At 41.4% G+C, this 11,495-nt stretch overlaps 1 protein-coding gene across 1 annotated transcript in view; it reads left to right on the forward strand.

Moving 5' to 3' along the window:
* Positions 1–1,606: 1,606 nt before the first annotated feature.
* LOC139922756 (visinin-like protein 1) overlaps positions 1,607–11,495 on the forward strand; it is a 16,570-nt gene continuing 6,681 nt past the window's right edge. The window contains exon 1 of the mRNA XM_071913361.1: positions 1,607–1,668. The gene's annotated coding sequence lies outside the window, so the exon portion shown is untranslated. The remainder of the gene's footprint in view (positions 1,669–11,495) is intronic.

Below are 11,495 nucleotides of genomic sequence, written 5' to 3' on the forward strand. Positions count from 1 at the left end.
TCTGTTGCCCATGGACACACACACACACCCATGAATATTCATGAAGGTAAAAGGGAGAGAGAGCGAGAGAGAAAGACAAAGAGAGAGAGAGAGAGAGAGAGAGAGAGGGAGAGAGAGAGAGAGAGATTCATACTATATTAATCCCATTTCAATAAAGCATATTTCAATTAGGGAGCGAGAGGAAGGGGCGAAGAGATTAATTTTATATCAATTAATGCCATTTCAATAATACATATTTGAATTAGAGAGAGCGGAAGGGAGGGAGAGACAGAAGAGAGAGAGGGAGAGAGAGAGAGAGAGAGAGAGAGAGATATTTTGCTATAATTACATTAGCTGAAAGAATCGGTCCTGTCCATTGTAACCATTTTAACACTTAGGAAAGTCTAAAACTACATAGATGCAGGTTGAAACCGGTTGTATTATCAGTGGTTACCCAAGTCTCCCTCAGTCAGAGTGAGTGATGCTTACCTTGGATCGAAGGACACACACACACACACACACACACACACACACACACACACACACACACTCCATAGCATACAATAAAAGTGTGCCGCAGTGGGCCTGATGGACGTTTACCTTGTGCTAAAGGTTATGTCATTCTCAGCGAGGGGCCCCATGCAGCTGACCTTGGCAGATCAGACTGCAGCACTTTTCCCCTCTTTTTACACCACCTACCACCATGTAATATTTCCTTGTCTGTTTCTAAACTCACTCTCTCTTTTCTGTCTTTCTCTACACCATGTCTTCATCCCCACCCCAACACTCACATAGGCTAAACAATAAGGTAGAAACACATTTATCTCAGATGCAACAGAGAGAGATGCTATCACGACAGGATTTCTTCTTTTCGATGAAACAAAATGACTAACCTCCCCCATCTCTCTGTCTCACTATCTCTCACTTTGTTTCCTCAATGGCAATTCAGTTCATTCTTCTTTATTGTCAGACTGTTATGTACTGTTAAGTATTGCCAAAGCAATACTTAAGCAAACAATAAGAAACAATAACTACTACATAACAATAATTATCTTTGTCTCTCTCACTCTCTCTCATTTTCAAGTCAATTAAGCATTATTGGCATAAATGGTACATGAATTGTATTACTAAAGCACAGAAATTGAATAAAAATGATGAAATTAATGCAATACATAGTAAACATGTAAATAAACCTCTCTCCTCTTTATCTCTCCCTGTTTCTCCCCACCTCTCCTCTCTCTCTCTCTCTCTCTCTCTCTCTCTCTCTCTGTCTCTCTCTCTCTCTCCGTCTCTCTCTCTATCTCTCCCTCGTGCTGTCTCTCTCCAACGGTCGGCAGGACTACAGACGCGTTGGCACACGCGGGTGCTCAGAGCTCAGCTTTTTTTTTTTCTTGACTGACAAACCGATCCGTCGAATCAGATAAAAAGAATCCGCCTTTTAACAATATTGTAGCCAATCGGCGCGCGCAGGGGGCGGCCTTTATGCAAATGTGTTGGCAAGGGAGACGCAGCGGTTCATTCATCTTCTTCCAGAGAGAGAAAAAGGTGAGAGTTATCACGACGGTTAATTTTTACATGAGGGAGAAACTGTTTTGGACCAAAAGTTTGCCTTGAGAATATCCGGAAAGCAAAGAAGTGGCTTTTCTTTTGCAGCTAAAAGGATCTTATTCTTCCTCCAAACATTTTAGGGTAAGTGGAGGGCATGTTTTGTATTTACCAAAGCAAATACGCTCTTTGCGCCATGATGTTAATGTGTCGAAGTGTTGGTCAAACAGTGTCAGATATGGACTCATTTGCCATTATTCGTATGCAACAGAAGCTATGAAATGAGAGGGGGAGAAAGAAAGATGTGGGGCATTATTTACCATTTCGTGGACACTTTGCCTATCAGTACCATGACTGTATGTTTTTTTTAGCATGGCCCCAGGAGGTGCCCCCCTATGGGAAGTGAACCCGTAACCCTGGCAGTGTTAGTGCTATGTTCTTCTGTCGACCTACACAGGAGTCAAGTCAGTTTTGTGAAATGCCCTGGTGCATCTTACCCAGAGCGAGTTACAGTGAGTGAGCATGTAGGCTAGAGGGTTCAGTGTCTTGCTCAAGGACACTTCGACAGGGCGCGTGGCTGTAGAAGTGATTGAAACCCGGGACCTCCTGGCTGCATCTCTCCCTGCCTCCCCGTCCAAAAGACAAGGGGCACTTCAGAGACAGTATTTGCCGTGCTGGCAGGAAATCACACATACGCACTCCGTGTGGTGCGCTGGCATGTGTTGGACATCAGTGAGTCATTTTTAGCAGAATGCTCTTTATGTCTTCGGTGTGGATTAAACATGTGACTGAACTACCGATATTTACACAGAGTCTACAGCGAGGATGTGAAAATTAGCTCAGGAAAGTCAGCGTTAGAATGTCCTTCATGCTCTGGGAGCAATTAATGCTTCAATAAAATAAGGCTACCTGCGTGTGGCACCACTGAAAATGGATTGGTTATGTATGGCACAGTTGACTCCTGCGCATGCAAAGAGCATGTAAGCGTGTTAATTGAGTGAGAGAGCATGTTTATTTATACATAGCTGCATATGTGTGTCTGTGCTGTACATTATTGAATGCATGCAGTTGCAGGTTCATATGTTTTGCCTCATATTGGTCTAACTGGAGAACTGTAGAATTTAAATGCTTATAGCTATTAACTATGGTAGAGTGGCTATATGTTTGCAAAAGGTCTATTTTCAGACACCAAGTAGCTGTAAGTCTCACCGTTTTGCCTTCAAAGTCATTTTGGGTTGACCTGTGTGAATAAAGAGAGAGAGAGAGAGACAGCAGGCTGAACAAGTGGTTTAGCTCTATCCAGTCCTGTGGATGACACCAGGACCTATACAATCAATAGGACCAGCTTCTATATGTACAGTGTGTGTGAGCTTGTTCACATTATTGATGGCCCTCATTTGGCGGCTTATCATGGGGTCATATCAGATGAGCCATTTGCATCACACAAACTGACTGTGTGTGTGTGTGTGTGTGTGTGTGTGTGTCTCCATGCATGCCTGGTCTGTCTATGTGTGATGTAGCATTAATTGATTTTGTTCCTATGCGGTGCAATAATTGATTCTGGGGAAAACATACAAATCCAATCAAAACACAAAAATGCATGCGCACACAACACACACACACACACACACACACACATGCGTGATGGGCACATCCATGACAGACAGGTGGTGACAGTGACCGCTCAGTTTGGTTCTGTATCCCTTTGGCAGGCAGCCTTTGACTGAACAGGAGTAGGTCATTAGTCTATGGTGGCTCTCAGGGCTGAAGGGTACATGTTTCTCTGCTGTTTTTTTTAGTTTTTTTAGGCTGGGTGGCCACTAGTTTTGTACATTTCTGAACCCACATAAACAAATATTATGCTATAAGTGATGCAGTCTTTCAGTAGGGATACTACAAGGTGCTGCAGCGGTTTGAATTTTAGTTTGGGTTGGTAGTACAACAAAATTAAGCCTAAATCCATGTATGTCAACTTGTAGCTGAGCTGTTGCTCTGCTTACACTGCATCCCCCTTTTACACACTCCTGACAGAGAGTGTATACTTATCAAGACTAGGGCTGTCTCAAGTGGAGCTCAGCACCCCATGAAGTGGCTTACTAGTGCCACAATTAGGGTCTTATTCAGTACCATCTTCTCTTCCAGAATATCTCTGGTGAAATCGTCACATTACTGAATCTCCCTCTAATATTATCAGGGCTTTAAAGGAATACACCAGGTTTTTGGGAGCCGTTAGTCAACTTATTCGTTAAATGGTGAGAACACAGACACCAAAATCATCCATGTGTCCCTGGTAGGTTGGGTTCTGTTACCCGGTTCCGTCTTGGAACCGGTTCCAACTTAGCAAAATATCTGGATTCGTTAATCCCCATGTCGAACTGATGCTCTTATTGAATCCCCCCCATCCCTCTCCCTTCCCCCCCCCCCGATGATGTCATACGCTTATGCCAGTTTTGAACAGGCAAATAATTTATTTTTGCTTGTATTGCCTGTCATAACTTTGGGTAGCTAATTAGGTAGCATTAGTTGAAAATAAGCTTAAAAAACTATAAATCTACTGTCAAAGTTACCATGAACACCAATGATGAGTGCAGCCGTTCTCCAAGCATCGTTTTTGAGATGTTTATTCCTGTAATGTAATTCCTGTCAAATAAAAGTTGTAGACAATCTTTGAATAGATGAAATCAACTTCTCGTCCCTTTCGCACTTGCTAGGCAGAACTATTATTCATGAAATGAAATCACATTGGTGGGAAAACGAGGAAGCATGCAAATCTGCTGATCTGTTGACAGCCAAGTACCATGAAAAGTTAAGTCGTGGCGACCAGCTTGTTGAGCGTCCACACATCGGCCGAGCTTCCCTGGTCGCTCAGATCTATAGGAAACGAAAGGACTTTCGGTGACTTCGGAGACTGTGTACAGCTAAAAGTTACTGCGCACTGGATGAATACGTGGTTGCTCACCTGAAATGCTTACAATAATAACCTTGCACTCAGAAAAAAGCTAGAGTTCTCCCATCAGCTATTCTGAGTTAATAATTTTCCAGTCTTAAAATGTATGAATGAATCTACAGGCCTTACAATAAAAACTATTGACAAGTTTTTATTACTAAAATGTCAGTCTTCTTACTTTAGATAATGCTAGTCGCCTACTATCACTCAACATATACCACAGGTAAGTTGACCAACAGGACAATCTCCCAAAAAAGTTAGGTTAGTTAGTTTGTTATTTGAGAGTCAGACAATGTGCTCTTACCTCCCCACCATTTACCATAAGAGGTGGAAAATATAGTACAGTTATACGTAACAGCTAATTGACTTGAGTCACACAGATCACTAGATGGGAAAAACACATGATTACTGTGGCTTCCTCCTCTCTGGAAAGACCTATTGATCCATATTTTGTACAGCACAATACATGTCAGCATGGAACAGCATGTCATGGTACAGTGTCCTGCCTGTGTGTGTTTGTTTTTCCCTCCGCTTCTCTCTTTCTCCTTTCTCTAGCAAGGGATGAATGATGTTGTGACCCCACCACCCCCCACTTTGTGTATCCCTCTCTCTTTCTCTCTCTCTTCATATCACGTCCATTTTGTCTCCCAACAAAAGCCTGTGGCCAGGTGTACTATGCGTCTGTCTCATGCATCACTGGCTCAGTGTGTCAGTGTGTGTGTGTGTGTGTGTGTCAGTGTGTGTGTATGTGTGTGTGCGTGTAGGGGGGCGGCACACATGCTGCATGTGTGTGTCTCTTGACTGATTGATTCATTCATTCCTGTCACATGCTTTATTACACAGGGAGACAGATGTCGGAATATAAAGACGTGTGTGTGAATGCGTGTACACACGCACACACACAAACATATACACACACGCTCTAAAAGCTCCTCTGAGCTCATGGATCGACCGCTGGTGGTTGAGCAACAACAAAGGAATGTTGAGTGAGGGAGTTTCGCATCACTGCTGAATAGCTGATGAAAACCCCCAGTTATCAATGACCACCACTGGTAGAGTATCTTCCAGTGGCTTGACAGATACAATATAATGCCATCATATAGGAGTCAATTACAGAGTCGTTCAATCAACTCTATAAGGAACACTTAACTTTGACCTGTATATGACCTGCAAGCTCATGTACAGTATTACCTGGTCATCACTTTGTAATTCCAATGGATATAATGGATATTTCTCTGTTTCTTTGTCCAGAAAGAGTCACACAAAGTTTCAGTAATAGGCCTGTGAAATAAAGTGACACCTATAGTAGCAGACAAGTTTTGATCCCCCACCCCTACCCCATCATGCATTCTTCATGGATGAATCTTGGGATACAACCTAACCTAGCTCATAACACAATATCTATGATAATAGCCCATCAAAATCATTCCATAATGCTAAAAGTCACACATTATGTACATGCCAGTAGGTCAGCATCACAGACAGAAAGCCTTTGTTTCATTGTCTTTCATAGATGTTTTAGTAGTAGTAGTGGTGGAGCTGACAGTAATGAAACATTGTGGGTTTAAACTTTCCAAATGAAACATTTACTAGTGGAGGATAGTGCAGGCACTTGCATAACTCGTGTCTCCTGTGTAGTTGTTTCATTTTGACTGTGACAAAAGTCATAAGGACTCCAGGGCTAAGAATATGTTCATGTATTGGCACTGAAGTTAAAATAAAGTTGCATAACCCAAGTCTATACTAGATTTACTAACAGGCATTTTTAATCAATATGAACAATCCCATCGCAACACAGCCTCCCTATAGCAACTATTCTACCATAACGTGCAGGCTAATAAACAGCTGAGTTGTCTTTTTATAAATCCAGTCACAGTTGCAGTATCACTGACTCATGGCAGAGACATCTGCTGGGAATTACCAAGTCATTACCACAAAATAAGTGATCTGCGGGGATGTTAATGGTGGATGAGCTTCATTGCTACGTTCAGTAACACTTTACAATAGTGTTAGAATGGAATCTAGGATGTACAATAAGTTTTAACCACTGAAACTCAGTGACCTTGGTTTCAAAGACAGATATCTGGTGATGTACATACACATACACACATTTCTACAGGTGAAATCCTTAAATTGTAGAGCTGTGGAGAAAATAAACCAAACATCAGTAAAAATACCCAGATTATATTACCCATAACAAACAATCTTTCAAGTGCATTATGATGCCATATCTTTTAGTACATAATATAGTAATACACACGTTCCCATGTATTTTTTTAGTGCATTATGGTATCATACAGATGTGGCTCAAGGCATTGCCATCCTATTTAAAAGTGGAGCTTGTCACACTGGTCTCGGTTATTAAATTGCTTCAAAATTTCCATGTATCTTTGTGCTTTTTTTTTTCTTTTTTTTTTTTTCTATTACAACGAATTGGCCCCAAATTCTTTATGGTTGCTGTAACCAAATTGAATCATCTTGTGTATCTAAAGGAGATTACGACTTGCAGTAAGGGAATGTGTCTGGCCAGTCAGTGAGCTCAGAGGAAAATTATTGCTTCCTAGTTCCCACCAATGAAGAATTTTCAAAAGGCGCTCAGCAGTTCATCAGTTGGCCCTATCGAAGACTGTATCACATTCTGCATGCACCTTTAATCCTACTCCGGATGAGCTGGAGCAAACATAACATAACATTACATAACATAACATAACATAACATAACATAACATAACATAACATAACATAACATAATAAAAAAAAAAAGCAGGGTAAGTTGGTACATAACTGAGCAACACTTATGTCTGGTGCTTGAAGTTGTATACTTTGTATCAACAATGTTGCTACATCATTGTATAGCAGTTTAGGGGATTTTCATTTAGTTATAAGTTGTGCTTTTTTTTCAATGGATAATATCCACATTAATACACTGGACTTAAAGTGAGGTGCTACCTAGCATTGATGTTTCTCTCTTGCCAAGACATACTTTGGACAACAATGGTTCTCAAAGTGGGGTCCAGGGACACCCAGGGGTCCTTGAGGCACTCTCCAATTAAAATTAAGAATAGTTGAACTTAATTGTTATTTAATTCACTAGAAACTCTTGCAATTAGAGAATTTATAAGAATTACTATTCTTTGTCCATGACATGAGAACCCCTGCTTTTGAACTCACATTCCTGTCTTAAAGGTGCTATGTTTAGCATGTTAAACATCAACATATCGCTGTCTAATTGTGATACCTCGGTATAATGTAAACAAATTAGAACATGGTTGAGATGACTGGTAGCCTCTCTGTCACACCAGTGGCATTGTTGGTGCTAATGTTTCTAAAAATGAAGACCACATTTCCCATAAACCCTATTGCTTCCTGTTGCAAAAAGATTATCTTTGCTTCTTTTGGCCAGATTTTTTCTCTTTTACTTTACTGAAGAGGATAAACACGTTGGAAGTGCATTTTCCATCAGCCTTTCACTCCTTCCATCATCTGTCATTGTGAGAAACTTTAGCCCCATTTGCGTTGGAAAAACAGCACCCTTGTCCTGTTTTGTGCTGTAAAGCAATCCTGCAGATTTCCAATGAAAAAAACCCTGAATATATAATGCAGTGTAGAGGCTGCTAGGCTGCCTATCTTCTTGCTGATGGTCTCGTTTAATTATACTAATGTCTCAAGATTACTGTGGTAATGATTTATTGATTTTAAAATGATACACATAGCACCTTTACATACAATGTAATGGTTTTGACAATCTTCAGTAGGTTGCAACATCTTGCCACCACTCTTTCGGTTTCTGGACACATTCTCTTCGGAGTGTATCATAAAATGTTTATGTTAGCAAAGGATATGAGAGGATAGTTTTCAGTACAGGAGCAGGGCTAAGCGCTTCAGGCATTTGTCCGATGCTCTGCTTCCCCTGTTCCCTCTCACACACTACAGAATACACAATAAATGCACTCCAGCGTGTGTGTGTGTGCATACAGAACATGGGTATACTGGTTAGGAACTGTTTTTATCTAGCACTGAAACACCTGAGCCTTACAGCCAAACAGCTCCCAACCAGTGCTTATGTAATACAGGAAGGTGTGCGTATGTTTTTGCGTGTTTGTGCGTTTGAGCATGCGTGTATGTGCCTGTGCGCTGGCATCGTTCCGCCTCTGCTTGTGTGTTTAAAGGTGTCGCCGGCATATTATCAGCAAGATTTAACAAGGCTGTACGGGTCTCATAGGGCGCAGACAGAAACAATGGCCGACAATTAGAGCAGCGCTTAGACGTGAGTCACCCGGCCATCAGTAAATGTGTAGCAATTGTTGCAATAAATAAATACTGAAATGAATAAATGATGTTTTGGAGATATGGGAGATAAAGGTTAGCTGTGTTCATCCACAGAGAGACTGAGTCATAAGGACACAAACACACACACACACACACACACACACACATACACCCCGCTCTGTCCCCTGTGTTTCTCCCCAGGCTCGACATGCTGCCTGGTCTTAAATTAGAGTTTGAACCGTGCTGAGGTGAGCTGCGTTTCTATAGCGATGCATCCTTCCTGCTCCACTCACTAGAGCGAGAGAGAGAGAGAGAAAGAGAGAGAGACAGATGGAATGATATGGAAATGATAGGGAGCAACACCTCAATAACAACATGTCCTTTAATAACACTGTAAGTGCATCTACATGTACGTCATCCATGTCCACGTTCATAGGCCGTATTCACAGAGCTCTCGCTGTTGGCCCTAGGGTTTGACTGACTTTTGAAGGCCAATACTGATACCGATATTTTTGGATTGAAGCCACTGATAGCTGATATTTTGTGCCGATATTCAGTATCTTTCTCTTATTTCTCGTCAGAGTGGAAAAGCCTCTGAAACAGCATTTAGCCTGTTGGTCATTAGAACTCCACTGAAACCCAATACTACTACAACTACTACTACTAATAATAGTATTAACATTCATGCCTGTGTAATCGGATCAAAATGTCATTATAATCAATTCAGGTTAAGGGCTTCCAACAACCAGTGTATTATTGATCAATTCTACAATAGTTATGTAATAAAACAAACTGCATCATATCCATCATATCAGAGGTGGATGACACTGTCTGGCCAATATCTGTATCTATTTTTAATACAAAGCCAATATCAGCCCCATATACAGCATAAGCAAGCAAATCGGTCAGACCCAGTTGGCTGTTGTTATACTGACTTTTTTCTAGGAAAGGAGGTTTGTATGGTGACAGAGGGACTGTTCTGATTGGCCAAAAGCTACAACCCCCGTCCCATGGCAGTTTGGCAGCAAGTGGGGCAACTGTTGTCAGGATAACTGATTATTCTCCGTTACTTTTGATGGTTTGGTGTGCCGCCATGAAGACCACTCAGAATATGTTCCAGTCGGTCTATCATCCACACCTCCATAAGCGCTGCGACTGGCTCTCCACCTCTCATTACATTTCTCCATCTTCCTATTCGCTCTGCTCTCTCTCTCTCTCTCTCTCTCTCTCCCTCTCTCTCACACACACACACACTTGACAGTTTAGTTCATGGCTAGGGCTGGTATTGGACTGGTATCCTATTGATCGTTCCCCTATTGCTATGGCCTATTGTACTTTTTCCACTCTCACAAAAGACTATTGTCACTGCAAACACACACATTGGCGTGCGCGCGCGCGCGCGCGCACACACACACACACACACACACACACACACACACACACACACACACACACACACACACAGGACATGGATACTGTATGTGAGGCCTCGCTTCCCATTTTTGCTCTCTTTCCAACTCAATTACAGCTTTTGCCAGCTAATCATTTTCAGTCACGGTGACACCAACATTGTTCCCCTCCGGGCTACATTCAGTTAAAGCCAGAGTCCCTAAGCCTCACAATAATGATGAAGTTGGCCCACCGCTTTCCAGCCTTCTCTTTCTCCTTCACTGCAGCCTGTTAAAGTGGCTGTCCTGTAGGGAAAAATGTATTCTGCGCTAGTGAAAGACTATTTGAAAGGCTATTGTGCGCGCATGACATAAAACGTGCGCTCGAGTTGCATAAAAAGGGTCCAAATAGATGTAAAACATGCAGACGTAATAATATATAAAGACGGTACAACTGCACCAACGGCTTCTCTGTGACTTGGTGTTGTAGAGCTTTAAGCGTTACAAAGTCTATATTGTGCCAAGTGTATAACATCCCTCCAGCCCGCATATTGACAACAGTATAGCCCATTAGCTCTCAATAGGCAAGGAGTAGACAGCAGGCGAGGATAACTCATCCTGAGTTTTTACCTGAAGTAAAGCTTAATCAATTAATCTGATTCAACAGAATATAGCAACTAAATGTAGCAATGTAGCAATAAAACAAACTCAACACAATTTCAATAAAAAACAAATAAATCAATGCAATCGATTAAATTCAACAAATTATGGCAAGTGGGTGAAATCAAACTTGCTGAATAAGCGAAATTGAACACAAGCTTTAAGCACATTTTCATTAAACTGTGGTCACATGTTAATTTGTTTGCACAAATTATGAAATTGAGTACACAAAATAATTACAGTGAGGGCACAAATTAACGTCTATATGTCTACCTCATATCACACAATACCATCTTGTACCCTTGATGTAGGAAATCATGGCCCCAAAATATAGATTATAGATCAGTAGAGTTTTGACCAGTTGGTCCAGAAGAGCAGTATTATAACCACCGCTGTCCATTTGATCTCAGATCTCTAGCATCAAGCCTATGGTTTGAATTGGGAGGTTAAATTAGGGGCTGTCTGGGCGCCCAAGCCAGGCAGGACACACTGTATATATTATTTGCACTTCCATGTAACAATAATACTGTCCTTTACTGTGATTATGTGTATGACAGTAGCATTGCTGTATTTAGTAGTATTATGGCTTTTATGCAATGGTTACTAATACTGTTTAACACACAAGAAAATAAGAAAGATTGCTAACTAGCCCCCTGGTTGGTGCGTGTTGGCGGAGCAACCAATTCACTTATTCATAAACTATGGCTA

The sequence above is a fragment of the Centroberyx gerrardi genome, chromosome 19 (genome assembly GCF_048128805.1).
Source record: "Centroberyx gerrardi isolate f3 chromosome 19, fCenGer3.hap1.cur.20231027, whole genome shotgun sequence".
In the NCBI taxonomy this organism is placed as follows: Eukaryota; Metazoa; Chordata; class Actinopteri; order Beryciformes; family Berycidae; genus Centroberyx; species Centroberyx gerrardi.